This window comes from Budorcas taxicolor, chromosome 7 (genome assembly GCF_023091745.1).
Source record: "Budorcas taxicolor isolate Tak-1 chromosome 7, Takin1.1, whole genome shotgun sequence".
NCBI classification, from domain to species: domain Eukaryota; kingdom Metazoa; phylum Chordata; class Mammalia; order Artiodactyla; family Bovidae; genus Budorcas; species Budorcas taxicolor.
Genome location: NC_068916.1, coordinates 11520324 through 11535508, shown reverse-complemented (window position 1 = coordinate 11535508; position 15185 = coordinate 11520324).

Genomic DNA, 15185 nt, shown 5'->3' with positions numbered 1-15185 from the left:
GTCTTTTCCAATGAGTCAACTCTTTGCATGAGGTGGCCAAAGTACTGGAGTTTCAGCTTCAGCATCATTCCTTCCAAAGAAATCCCAGGGCTGATCTCCTTCAGAATGGACTGGTTGGATCTCCTTGCAGTCCAAGGGACGCTCAAGAGTCTTCTCGTACACCACAGTTGAAAAGCATCAATTCTTCGGCGCTCAGCCTTCTTCACAGTCCAACTCTGACATCCACACATGACTACTGGAAAAACCATAGCCTTGACTGGATGGACCTTAGTCGGCAAAGTAATGTCTCTGCTTTTGAATATGCTATCTAGGTTGGTCATAACTTTTCTTCCAAGGAGTAAACGTCTTTTAATTTCATGGCTGCAGTCACCATCTACAGTCATTTTGGAGCCCAGAAAAATAAAGTCTGACACTGTTTCCACTGTTTCCCCATCTATTTCCCATGAAGTGATGGGACCAGATGCTATGATCTTTGTTTTCTGAATGTTGAGCTTTAGGCCAACTTTTTCACTCTCCTCTTTTACTTTCCTCAAGAGGCTTTTTAATTCCTCTTCACTTTCTGCCATAAGGGTGGTGTCATCTGCATATCTGAGCTTATTGATATTTCTCCTGGCAATCTTGATTCCAGCTTGTGTTTCTTCCAGTCCAGTGTTTCTCATGATGTACTCTGCATAGAAGTTAAATAAGCAGGGTGACAATATACAGCCTTGACATACTCCTTTTCCTATTTGGAACCAGTCTGTGGTTCCATGTCCAGTTCTAACAGTTGTTTCCTGATCTGCATACAGATTTCTCAAGAGGCAGCTTAGGTGGTCTGGTATTCCCATCTCTTTCAGAATTTTCCACAGTTTATTGTAATCCACACAGTCAAAGGCTTTGGCATAGTCAATAAAGCAGAAATAGATGTTTTTCTGGAACTCCCTTGCTTTTTCCATGATCCAGCAGATGTTGGAAATTTGATCTCTGGTTCCTCTGACTTTTTTAAAACCAGTTTGAACATCAGGAAGTTCACGGTTCACTTATTGCTAAAGCCTGGCTTGGAGAATTTTGAGCATTACTTTACTAGAATGTGAGATGAGTGCATTTGTGCGGTAGTTTGAACATTCTTTGGCATTGCCTTACTTTGGGATTGGAATAAAAACTGACCTTTTCCAGTCCTGTGGCCACTGCTGAGTTTTCCAAATTTGCTGGCATATTGAGTGCAGCACTTTCACAGCATCATCTTTCAGGATTTGAAATAGCTCAACTGGAATTCCATCACCACCACTAGCTTTGTTCGTAGTGATGCTTTCTAAGGCCCACTTGAGTTCACATTCCAGGATGTCTGGGTCTAGATGAGTGATCACACCATCGTGATTATCTGGGTCATGAAGATCTTTTTTGTACAGTTCTTCCGTGTATTCTTGCCACCTCTTCTTAATATCTTCTGCTTCTGTTAGGTCCATACCATTTCTGTCCTTTATTGTGCCCATCTTTGCATGAAATGTTCCCTTGGTATCTCTAATTTTCTTGAAGAGATCTCTAGTCTTTCCCATTCTGTTGTTTTCCTCTATTTCTTTTCATTGATCACTGATGAAGGCTTTCTTATCTCTTCTTGTTTTTCTTTGGAACTCTGCATTCAGATGCTTATATCTTTCCTTTTCTCCTTTGCTTTTTGCTTCTCTTCTTTTCACAGCTATTTGTAAGCCCTTCCCAGACAGCCACTTTGCTTTTTTGCCTTTCTTTTCCATGGGGATGGTCTTGATCCGTGTCTCCTGTACAATGTCATGATCCTCATTCCATAGTTTATCAGGCACTCCATCTATCAGATCTAGTCCCTTAAATCTATCTCTCACTTCCACTGTATAATCATAAGGGATTTGATTTAGGTCATACCTGAATGGTCTAGTGGTTTTCCCTACTTTCTTCAATTTGAGTCTGAATTTGGTAATAATGAGTTCATAATCTGAGCCACAGTCAGCTCCCAGTCTTGTTTTTGTTGACTGTATAGAGCTTCTCCATCTTTGGCTGCAAAGAATCTAATCAATCTGGTGATGTTCATGTGTAGAGCCTTCTCTATAAGCAAGGTGAGAAGACAGCCTTCAGAATGGGAGAAAATAATAGCAAATGAAGCAACTGACAAACAACTAATCTCAAAAATATACAAACAACTTATGCAGCTCAATTCCAGAAAAATAAGTGACCCAATCAAAAAATGGGCCAAAGAACTAAATAGACATTTCTCCAAAGAAGACATATGGATGGCTAACAAACACAGGAAAAGATGCTCAACATCACTCATTATCAGAGAAATGCAGATCAAGACCACAATAAGGTAACATTTCACACCAGTCAGAATGACTGCGATCCAAAAGTCTACAAGTAATAAATGCTGGAGAGGGTGTGGAGAAAAGGGAACCCTCTTACACTGTTGGTGGGAATGCAAACTAGTACAGCACTATGGAGAACAGTGTGGAGATTCCTTAAAAAACTGGAAATAGAACTGCCTTATGAGCCAGCAATCCCCCTGCTGGGCATACACACCGAGGAAACTAGAATTGAAAGAGACACATGTACCCCAATGTTCAGAGCAGCACTATTTATAATAGCCAGGACATGGGAGCAACCTAGATGTCCATCAGCAGATGAATGGATAAGAAAGCTGTGGTACATATATACAATGGAGTATTGCTCAGCCATTAAAAAGAATACATTTGAATCAGTTCTAATGAGGTGGATGAAACTGGAGCCTATTATACAGAGTGAAGTAAGCCAGAAAGAAAAACACCAATACAGTATACTAACACATATATATGGAATTTAAAAAGATGGCAATGATAACCCTGTATGCGAGACAGCAAAAGAGACACAGATGTATAGAACAGACTTTTGGACTCTGTGGGAGAGGGACAGGGTGGGATGATTTGGGAGAATGACATTGAAACATGTATACTATCATGTAAGAAACGAATCGCCAGTCTAGGTTCGATACAGGATACAGCATGCTTGGGGCTGGTGCACTGGGATGACCCAGAGAGATGATATGGGGAGGGTAGTGGGAGGGGGGTTCAGGGTTGGGAACTCATGTATTCCTGTGGCATATTCATATCAATGTATGGCAAAACCAATATAGTACTTTAAAGTAAAAAAAAAATTAAATAAAGTTAAAAAAAAACCCCAAAAGCAGATTGCCAGTCCAGGTTCGATGCATGAGACAGGGAGTTCAGGGCCGGTGCACTGGGATGACCCTGAGGGGTGGGATGGGGAGGGAGGGTGTAGGAGGGGTGTTCAGGATGGGAGGCGCATGTACACCCATGGCTGATTAATGTCAATGTATGGCAAAACCCGCTACAATATTATAAAGTAATTAGCCTCCAATTAAAATAAATAAATACATAAAAAAGAAAAAATAGCTACAGTGTGATCTCATTTTTGTTGAAAATGTCTATATATATGAGAAAAATAAATAGGAAATATTGAAATTAAAAAAAAGAAGTTATGGTACATATATACAATGGAATCTTACTCAGCTGTAAAAAAGAATGAATTTGTATTAGTTATAGTGAGGTGGGTGAACCTAGAAACTGTTATACAGAGTGAAGTAAGTCAGAAAGAGAAAATATATAGTAATGCGGTTATATGGAATCTAGAAAAATAGTACTGATGAAGCTATTTGCAGGGAAGAAATGGAGATGTTGACATGGAGAAAGGACTTGTAGATGCAGGGAGGGAAGAATAGGGTAGGATGAATTGAGAAAGCAGCGTTGACATATATACACCACCATGTGTAATGGTGAGAAGCTGTTAGTTGAATGATAGCTGATGATAAGTTGTTATATAATGCAGGGAGCCCAGACTGGTGCTCTGTGATGACCTGGAGGGGTGGGATGGGGGAAATGGAGGGAGGCTCAAGGAGGGCAGGATATATGTATGTAATTATGACTGATTCATGCTGTTGTGTGGCATAAATTAACACAATATTGTAAAGCAATTATCCTCCAATTTAAAAAAAACATGAAATAGAATGGATATTTAAAAAAGACTATATATGTATATGTACATATATAACTGAATCATTTTGCTGTACAGAAGAAATTAATACAAGCTTGTAAATGAACTATACTTAAATTTAAAAATAAACCAAAGAAATTATGAAATAATTGATATTGGCAGGATGTGGCTTTTTTCTCTGGGAAGGTAAAATCATCTTCACTTACAGATGGATGACTGTATCCGTAAGGTAGAAACGTAGAGTGTATTGTTGTTGATGATGGATATATGAAAGTGAAAGTCGCTCAGCTGTGTCCGACTCCTTGCGACCCCATGGAGTATACAGTCCATAGAATTCTCCCGGCCAGAATACTGGAGTGGGTAGCCTTTCCCTTTTCCAGGGGATCTTCCTGAGCCGGGAATTGAACCAGGGTCCCTTGCATTGCAGGCAGATTCTTTACCAACTGAGCTATAAGGGAATATATATCCTGATGGATATATTGATATGTTCAAATATGTGTAGAAATATGTACCTGGTTCTAAAAAGTCAAAAGCGTTGCTTGTTTAGTTCAGTTCAGTTCAGTCACTCAGTCGTGTCAAAAACTGTGACCCATGGACTGTAGCACGCCAGGCTTCCCTGTCCACCATCAAATCCTGGAGTTTGCTCGAACTCATGTCCATTGATTCAGTGATGCCATCCAAACATCTCATCCTCTGTCATCCCCTTCTCCTGCCTTCAATCTTTCCCAGCATCAGGGCCTTTTCAAATGAGTCAGTTCTTCGCATCAGGTGGCCAAAGTATTGGAGTTTCAGTTTCACCATGAGTCATTCCAATGACTATTCAGGATTGCTTTCCTTTAGGATGGACTGGTTTGATCTCCCTGCAGTCCAAGAGACTCTCAAGAGTCTTCTCCAACACCACAGTTCAAAAGTATCAATTCTTTGGCCTCAGCTTTCTTTATAGTCCAACTCATATCCATGCATGGCTCCTGGAAAAATCATAACTTTGACTAGAGGGACCTTTGTAGGCAAAGTAATGTCTCTGTTTTTGAATATGATGTCTAGGTTGGTCATAACTTTTCTTCCAAGGAGCAAGTGTCTTAATTTTGAGGCTGCTGTCACCATCTGCAGTGATTTTGGAGCCTAAGAAAATAAAGTCTGTCACTGTTTCCATTGTTTCCCCATCTATTTCCCATGAAGTGATGGGAAAGAGGCCATGATCTTAGTTCTTTGAATGTTGAGTTTTAAGTCGGCTCTTTCACTCTCTTCTTTCACTTTCATCACGAGGCTCTTTAGTTCTTCTTTGCTTTCTGCCATAAGGGTGGTGTCATCTGCATATCTGAGGTTATTGATATTTCTCCCAGCAATTTTGATTCCAGCTTGTGCTTCATCCAGTCTGGCATTTTGCATGATGTACTCTGCATATAAGTTAAATAAGCAGGGTGATAGTATACAGCCTTGACACACTTCTTTCCCAATTTGAATCAATCCATTGTTGCATGTCCGGCTCTGACTGTTGTTTCTTGACCTGCATACAGATTTCCCGGGAGGCAGGTAAGGTGGTGATATTCCCATATCTTGAAGAATTTTCCACAGTTTCCTGTGATCCACACAGTCAAAGACTTTGGTGTAGTCAATAAAGCAGAAATAGATATTTTTCTGGAACTCTCTCTTTTTAAAATTTTCCAACAGATGTTGGGAATTTGATCTCTGGTTTCTCTGTTTTTTTTTTTTTTCTAAATCCAGCTTGTACATCTGGAAGTTCTTGGTTCATGTACTGTTGAAGCCTGGCTTGCAGAATTTTGAGCATTATTTTACTAGCGTGTGAGATATGTGCAGCTGTGTAGTAGTTTGAGCATTCTTTGGCATTGCCTTTCTTTGAGATGGGAACGAAAACTGGCCTTTTCTAGTCCTGTGGCCACTGCTGAGTTTTTCAAGTTTGCTGGCATATTGAGTGCAACACTCTCAGAGCATCGTCTTTTAGGATTTGAAATAGCTCAACTGGAATTCCATCCCCTCCACTATCTTAGTTCATGGTGATGTTTCCTAAGGCCCATTTGACTTCACATTCCAGGATGTCTGGCTCTAGGTGAGTGATCACACCATCGTGGTTATCTGGGTCATGAAGATCTTTTTTGTATAGTCCTTCTGTGCATTCTTGCCACCTCTTCTTAATAGCATCTGATTCTGTTAGGTCTATACCATTTCTGTCCTTTATTGTGCCCATCTTTGCATGAAATGTTCCCTTGATGTCTCTAATTTTCTTGAAGAGATTTCTAGTCTTTCCCATTCTACTGTTTTCCTCTAATTTGCATTCATCACTGAGGAAGTCTTTCTTATCTCTCCTTGCTATTCTTTGGAACTCTGCATTCAGATGGGTATAGCTTTCCTTTTCTCCTTTGCCTTTAGCTTCTCTTCTTTTCTCAGCTATTTGTAACGCCTCCTCAGACAGCCATTTTGCCTTCTTGCATTTCTTTTTCTTGGGGATGGTCTTGATCACTGCCTCCTGTTCAGTGTCATGAACCTCTGTCCATAGTTCTTCTAGAAGTGAAAGAGGTGGATTGTACCAGTTACTAACTTTTTGCCTCTTATGTGCAGGAACACCCTTCTTTGTTCTGCTTTGTAATATTTCATCTTGACCTTATAGACATATCTTCTTTGACAAATGGCTTTATGTTAGGCTTTGCTTGTTTTAATCCAACTGCATATTTTTTCTGAAAAGACATTAGATAGTATTTTCAATGCCAATACTAATAACATCAAAAGTTTAAAAAAAAACAGGCAAAAGATTTGAATCTATTTTTCTCCAAAGAAAATCTGGAAATGGTCAATAAGCCTGTGGAAAGATGCTCAACATTATTAGTCACTGGTGAAACCACAAATTGAAACCACAATGAAATTTCACTTCCCCCTCATTAGGATAGCCAAATTTTAAAATGTGGAACATAAGCATTGATAATGATGTGGGTAAATTGAAACCCTTGTATGTGGCTGTTGGGGATGTAAAATGGTTCAGAAGCTTTGGAAAACAGGTGGTGGTTTGTCAGAATGCTAAACAGATTTTCCATTTTGACCCCAGAAATTCTCCTTGTAAAGTAGATATATAACCAGGAAAAATGAGCATATACATATATGTTCATAGTGGCATCATTTGTAATAGCTTTACAAAAAAGGTAAATAACATAAATGTCTATCAACTGATCGATGGAAAAACAAAATGTGGCACATCCATATAATGAAATATATATTTTAAAATTTGTTTATTTTTAATTGAAGGATAATTGCTTTACAGAATTTTGTTGTTTTCTGTCAAACACCAACATGAATCAGCCATAGGTATACATATGGCCCCTCCCTCTTGTCCCCTTCCCTTCTGTCCCCATTCTATCCCTCTAGGTCAACTAGAGAGACTCTGTGTCAATGGAGAAACATATAATAAAATATTATTTGCAAAACAATAGCAACAAAAACAACAACAAAGAGTGAGGCCATGATACATGCTACAACATGAATGAACCTTGAAAACACTGGGCTAAGTAAGAACATCTAGTCACAAAGACCACATGCATGATTGCATTCATATGAAATACCCAACAGAGACGGAAAGCAGGTAAGCAGTTGTCAAGGGTTGGGACAGAGGAGTGGGTAAGAGAAATGAGGAGTGAATGTTATTGTGTATGAAGTTTCTTTGGGGGAATTGAAAATGTTCTAAAATTAGACTGTGGTGATAGCAGCACTATGTGACTATTCTAAAAGCCACTGGTCTTTATACTTTTAAAGGGTGAATTTTGTTGTATATGTGATATACTTCAGTAAAAATGTAAAAACATTAAACCTAATATTAAAAGTTGAATTAAGAGTGCAATCTAAGGAGCCTGACTCTCTGAATTTGAATTAAGCTTGGCTACCTACTAAACTGAATTAAGCTGTGCACCTTTGGGCATTTACTTAAGCTATTTGTGCCTCAGTTTTCTTATCTGTAAAGTGAGGTGAATGACAGTAGCTACTTCATAGTATTGGTATCAGGATTAATTGAATTAACATACATTAAAATGGTTAGAAAAATGCCTCGGCACAAAGTAAGCATCTTGTAAATGCTTAATTATGATACAGTTTATTGTTTTGATTGTTTATATCGGCTCTACTATTACAAAAGAAAAATTGAAACATCCAATAGATTTAGGATAAAAAAGCAGGTTATATTTTTCTAAATGATGCCCTAAGCACTTCCTTTAATTTCCTCTTTGTTATTTCATGAACAGAGGTTGAAGGCATTCTGCTTAATTATTATCATCCTCCACCAGAAAGATGACCTAGGGATTATTACTTAGTGTCTGTATATTATGATCTGCCATAATTAAGTACTATATTTGTTTTATGACTGTGAACAAATCTCCACACATGGTTGCGCAGGAGAGACAAAAAGTGAGAATTTATTTCACCTGGTGGAAGTCCCATAAAGATGATGCCTGGATGCTGCAGAAGTGGACACAATCACAGCCGGGACTCTGTAGCCCACAGGGAACATGGCCTTCTTCATGAACCTGTTGACACTGGAATAGCTGACCACCGTCAGGTTGCGTGCAGAGAGGAAGAGGTGCAGGCCCACCAGCAGCATCCAGTGAAGGAGGCCAGGTAGAGATAGTGTAAGGCACCTGCGATGATGGCGCATAGCACCTGGGGGAGGAGGAGGAAGGTGGCTTGTCAAATGTCACCAGGAGGGACTGTCAGGGTGGAGCACAGCCCAGGTATTTCTATAACTTGCCACTAGGGAGAACTTTGATGTATAAGAAGGAGTTGTCAACAGAGTATCTTCTAGTTGTGGCAGTCAATGTGAAATTGGTTATTTACCAATCTAACCTTGCCTGGAACCCAAGTCATTTTATTAAAGTGTCCAAAGCAGCATGGCTCCATGAACTCAGCAGCCCCTGCGACAGGGATATTCTGGGACAGTAGATGTAACTTGCTCTCAGTTCTGTCAATGGCTGTGAGGAAGAGCAGGTGGGCCAGGAAGAGGCAGAGCGAGAGCTGCAGGTGGAGCGAGGTGCTGATGTTCTGGATGGCTTTGCACAGCAGGAAGGTGAGGGCCGCCAGGAGGAGGCACAGCAGAGAGAGGCTCAGCCCCACGTAGATGATCACAGTCAGTGCGGGATCCTCCTGGGACCCAGCAGAGAGGAGACCACAGTCATGCTTTCCTGCTCTGGGTAATGACCCTTCCACCATTTTTATTTTTAGACATAGAAAAATCAAGAATAGAGGCCACAGATAGAGTTGGTAGATTTGTGGATAGTTTTCTCCAGCTTCTGAATGTTAGAATTTTATGGAATCTGAATGATTAATTCTGCCCCTGAAAGGACAGAGGGACAGGAGAATCTTTAGTCAAGAACAAACTCTGGAACTCAAAAGGGTTTATTTTCTTGTAGACTTCTGAGCATGACTAAGCCTCCTGGTTACTGCAGTAGGTACACAGAGGCATGAAACTTCATGCTGAGCACCACCCTCCATCCCCACCATGTGATGATGTGTGGCAGAGTCTGTATCTGAGACTCAATGTCCAGGTATTAACCACCCACCTTGGACTCCAATCACACATCTCTGCAATGTCCGTTCTTAGATGGGAACTAATTCTTACAGATTAGAACTGGATACTCGATGGTGGAAAACTACTATATTTTGACTATGGTGGTAGCATAAAATCCATATTTTCTGCAGCCCCTGAGCTTGGAGAAGGAAATGGCAACTGATTTCAGTATTCTTGCCTGAAAATTCCACAGACAGCAGAACTGGCAGACAGTTCACGGGGTTGCAGAGTTGGCCACGACTGAGCACATCAGCAGCAGCCCCTGAGCACCCTGTCCTGAAGCCCCTTGAGGTAAAAAGAATTCTAATTTGGCAGCCTCACTCTTATCCCCATATTCTGCCAGGTGTTCAATCAAAAGCCAACCCAGGTGTTTCTGTGAAGAGATTCTTGAAGGTAGAATTCAAATCCTCCATTAACTGACTTAGAGAGTTTACCCTGGTCGGACTTGCTCTAACCCTCAGAAGAGTTGGACTGTACTTGGAGAAAAAGATTCAGAGTTTGAGAGAGTTTTGACAGGAGGGAGTTTCTTCTGCTGATCTCTGGATAGATTTAGTGGTGCACTGTGAGAGGGCACAGAAGAGACCAGAAAGATGGCTGATCACCAAAGAATTGATGCTTCTGAACTGTGGTGCTGCAGAAGACTCCTGAGAGTGCCTTGGAGAGCAAGAAGTTCCAACTAGTTTATTCAAAAGGAAATCAACCCTGAATATTCATTGGAAGGACTGAAGGTGAAGCTCCAATACTTTGGCCCCTGATGTACAGAATCCACTCATTGGAGAAGACCCTGATGCTGGGAAAGAATGAAGGCAAAAGGAGAACGGGACAGCAGAGGATGAGATTGTTGGGTGACATCACCACTTCAATGGACATGAATCTGAGCAAACTTTGGGAGACTGTGAAGGACAGGGGAGCCTGTCATGCTGTAGTACATGGGGTTGCAAGGAGTCGTACCTCACTTAGCAACTGAACAACAGCAACACTAGATGAGAAGGAATACAGGTAGCCCTGGAACTGAGCCTGGTTCTCGGCTGTCAGAGCAAAGAACACAAGATCTTAGTCCTGCTACTGCGAGGAACTGAAATCTTCCAGAAATCAGGGAGTAAGGGAAGGACTCCAATCCTCTCATGAAAGGACCATTGTGGGACCCTGAACAGAAAGCTCATCTGCAGCACAACTATTTGTTAACATGAAGAAAGTGTGAGATAATAATAAATTTATGTTTTTAAAGCTGATTACTTTTGGAACTTGCTACACAGCAGTAGCCTTTGAATGTCATCCCTCTGAGGGTTCTCATCATACTGGGCCTCGACCTGCATGGGAATTTGATCTTCAGGAGGTTTTCATGCCTCAACTTGCCTGGGGATCTGCACCCTGACCTGAGGATGCCCGGTTCTCAGGTTGCAACAGTACTGGACACAATAAACTTTAGAAAGACTCACCCCTAAGGAAGTCCACCCATAGAAATAAAAAGAAGCTTACTAGTTGTGGGACTGTGCCCCATCTCAGCAATAACTCAGGAGTCCAACGAGAAAGGCTAAAAGAGGCCCTCCAAAAGTTTACCAATCTGGACTTAGAATCTTACAAGGGACAGGTGATTTTAAAGGACAAATTCCGGACCCAATGTGCATTAGACATCAGGATAGAGTTACAACAGGCACAGCAGCAGGACCCTGATGGCTCTTTAGATGAGATGGTCCAGTCACCAATACCTTTTATAACAGAACAGGAGAGGGAGGCCAAGGCCCAAGAAAGGGAGAAAAGGAAAGAGACAAGGCATGCCCGGATGCTGGCCGCCCTCCAGGGAAGCCTTATGGCAAACCATGAGTCCTTGAAGGACAAGGCATGAGACAAATACCTAATCTGTAGACAGGCGGGACATTGGGCCAAAGAGTGTACGAATCATGGAACGTCTCCTAAAATGGCTTGCTACAAATGCCATCAATTGGGACATTGGGCAGCACTTTGCCCTCGGGACCCAAGAACTTCAAGGTCAAGTGCCAAGCCTTCCCTCACAATGGTTCAACAGTACTGAAGTGGCCCGCTCCAGCCAGCCCACCTGTCACAGATAATCATCACGGGGCTGGAGCCAAGGGTGCAACTGGATGTGGCAGGTAGGTCCAAGAATTTCTTGGTTGACACAGGGGCTACCTACTCTGACCTGACCTCTTACTCTGGAGACTTCTCCTCCCAAACCTGTACCATTTTGGGTGCTACAGGAAAAACAATTAGAAAAAATTCACCTTTGCACTTCTTTGTTGCAAATGAAGATGCAACAATTTGGGATGGCAAATATTTTTCCACCAGTTTCTGGTGGTCCTGAGTGTCCTGCTCCCTTATTGGAAAGAGATCTCTCCCTGCCTTCTAAATCTTGCAGAGATTGCAGTCCTGATAGAGGATGCTTTAAAACTCTCTCTTGGGGGAAAACTAACTATTTTTACCAGCCACCAAGTGAAACAACTCCTGAATGGGAGAGGCCATTTATGGATGTCAGATCAAAGAATCCTCAGATATCAAGTAGTTCTGATGGAAAATCCAGGCCTCACTATATCCCCTTGTGAGGTTCTTAACCCACCCACCCTCCTGCCTACCCCCATGGCTCTCTCCCCTTTCACTCTTGCCTAGAAACCTTGGACCACTGGACAAAACCCCAAGAGGGATTGCCAGAAGATGCTCTGACCAATTTTGAAGAAATCTGGTACACTGATGGAAGCAGCTTTGTCTTAGGTGGAAAAAAGAAGAGGCAGATATGCAGTAGTCTCCAATTTTGAGACCATAGAGGCTAAACTTTTGCCACCAGGTACTTCAGCCTAATTGGCTGAACTCATAACCCTGACTCAAGCTTTAGAGCTGGGAAAAGGAAAAAGAGGAGCCATTTACACTGACTCCAAGTATGCCTTTCTGGTGCTACATGCACATGATGCTAGTTGGAAAGAAGCAGGCCACTTGACCACCTGAGGGTCCCCAATCAAATATGGTGATCAGATTGGAGGCAGTCCCTCTGCCCACTGAGGTTTCAGTCTCCCACTGTAAAGGACACCAAAAAGGGAGCACAGAAGTGGCATGAGGGAACCAAGCAGCCGATCAGGCAGCTAAGAGAGCAGCATTTCAGAACAATGACCTAATAGGGGTGACCACCTTAGATCTACAGAATAATTTGCCAGAAACGCCTTCATATACTGAAGCTGAGACTCTTAAAGCTAAAAGTGAGGGCTTTCAAGAAGATCATATGGGGTGGTTCCAAAAGGGAGGACTCCTTTTTCTGCCTGGGAACCTCCAATGAAAGTTGGTTAACTCCTTACATGCTACCTACCACTCATTTAGGGGAAAAGGCCCTCCAAAGATTACTAGAAAGGTCCTTCAGAGGAACAGACCTCCAAACGACTATAAGGCAAGTGGTCTCCTCTTGTCCCACTTGACAATTAAACAACCCCCAAGGAGCTCGAAGACCCCAGCTGGCCCAGCCCATCCAACAACGTGGGGCCTACCCAGGAGAGGACTGGCAGATGAAATTGACCCAGATGCCAGTTTCTCAAGGGTAAAAATACCTACTAGTCATGATAGATACATTCACAGGATGGATTGAAGGCTTCCCCACCTGGACTGAGAAGGCTGAGGAGGTGGTAAAAAAACTGCTCCATGAAATCATTCCAAGATTTGGTCTGCCTGGGTCATTACAAAGTGACAATGGGACATCGTTTACTTCTAAGGTCACCCGAGGGGTCCTTAAGTAAATGCCTAAGTAAAGCATTAAGCATTACTTATTATCTCCATTGTGCCTGGAGGCCTCATTCTTCAGGAAAAGTAGAAAGAGATTCTTAAAGTGATAAAAAAATATAATCCAGGAGACATCCATGGGATGGAAGGAGGCTTTACCGATAGCTCTCCCCCACACCGGCATTGCCCCTAAGGAACAGGTTGGTCTTAGTCCTTATGAGATGCTATATGGGAGACATTTTGTTTATGTCAATGACCTCTTCCTAGATCCAGAGGCTCAGACCTTCCAATCTTATACAATGGCCATTGAGTAATTCTAACAAGATATACACTTGTGGGGTGTCAACCAGGACCCAAAAGATTCTAAAGAGCCACCACTATATGCCCCAGGGACTCAAGTCCTAAATTAAGTCTGGAAAGATGGGTCCCCAAAGGTCCAGCCCACATGGAAGTGTCCCTGTCGTGTAATACTTTCTACCCTCACAATAGTCAAGGCAGGACATGACTCCTGGATTCACTACTCATGATTCAAGCCATGGAAGAAAACAGAAGAGGACACTCATTACACCTGTGAGCCCCTGGGAGATAGCAGATGCCTATTCAGGACTACAAATTAGTGCCATTCTAATGAACACCCCCAAAATTAAGTTTCTGAAGATAAGATTTCTCAGGATAGTTCTAAAGGGCCTACACAGCTTGGCAGAGGTTGTACTCCAAAATAGACAGGAGATAGACCTCCTAATCCCAGAACAAAGAGGGACTTGAGCCATCTTGAATGAGATGTGTTTTTTCTGGTTAAATACCTCCAGCTAAGTTGAAGAAAATCTCACAGGCCTCAAGAAAAACATTCAGATTCTATGGGATCTCATAGAATGAGCTGGAGAGTTCTTGGGGTGGCTACAATCTGTCTTTGGGGGATAATTCTGTTGGTGAGAGGGGATTTGGAGTTGGCTAGTGCCCCAGCTAATCCTGTTATCACCATATTGATGCTGCTTATGGTTGCTCCATGTATTATCAATTGTCTAACCCATTTGTCTCTGCCCAGGTCAACAAGCTACAACATGCTGTGCCAATTCAACAAGGGTATATAAAACTACACCTGACCACAGAAAATGTCACTCACCCTTGGATGGACAGCACTATATGGACTCTGAGACTTGAGACTAGCAAGAGGGGGAGGACCAATGCCCCTCATCATCCCAGCCCAGCAGGAAGTAACCAGCAAGACCTCGATGACACTATTTCCAAAGAATTGGGCCTCCCATCTCTTGAGGGGGGAATATTAGGTAGTTAGAATAGGAAAAAGGTGTCCAAAATGGTGGTAGCTAAAAGACAAAGATAGAGAAAAGCCCATGAAAATGTAACAAAAGAAAATCTATGGACTGAAGTGAAAATTTCAGGTGAAACAAACACGTCCCCTTCTTGGCCAGCCCAATTTGCATAGGGCAGGTACAGGAAGGAGGGAACAAAATGTATAAAATGAGGAAGCCAAGACAGATTGAGGTCTTTCCTTTGGGGTTGGTCTGCCCTCATGCCTTGAGGGTGTATTTTCCTTTGCTTGAGAATAAAACTCAAAGCTGTAATCAAGCTGTAACACTGGCCCACCATTTCAAATCTTTGCTGTGGTGAGACAGAACCGAGGAAGTTACAAACTCCCCCAACACTTCAACATAAACTTTGCCTGTATGACTGTGAGTTTGTGAAATTCAATTTTTGGCTCTGGGAACAAGACCTTGGTTTCCTGTTTCAGTTTTACAGATGCTAAAACCTCCACCAAATGGAAGAAGCTAACTTCTTGGTGACCATGAGCACATAGCCCCCAGGCCTGCAGGAGTTTGAGGACTGATACAACAATTGCCCTGTTATTTCACCATCAACCAGAGAACTGTGCATGAGTTGGTCACATAACTTGAGATTCTCT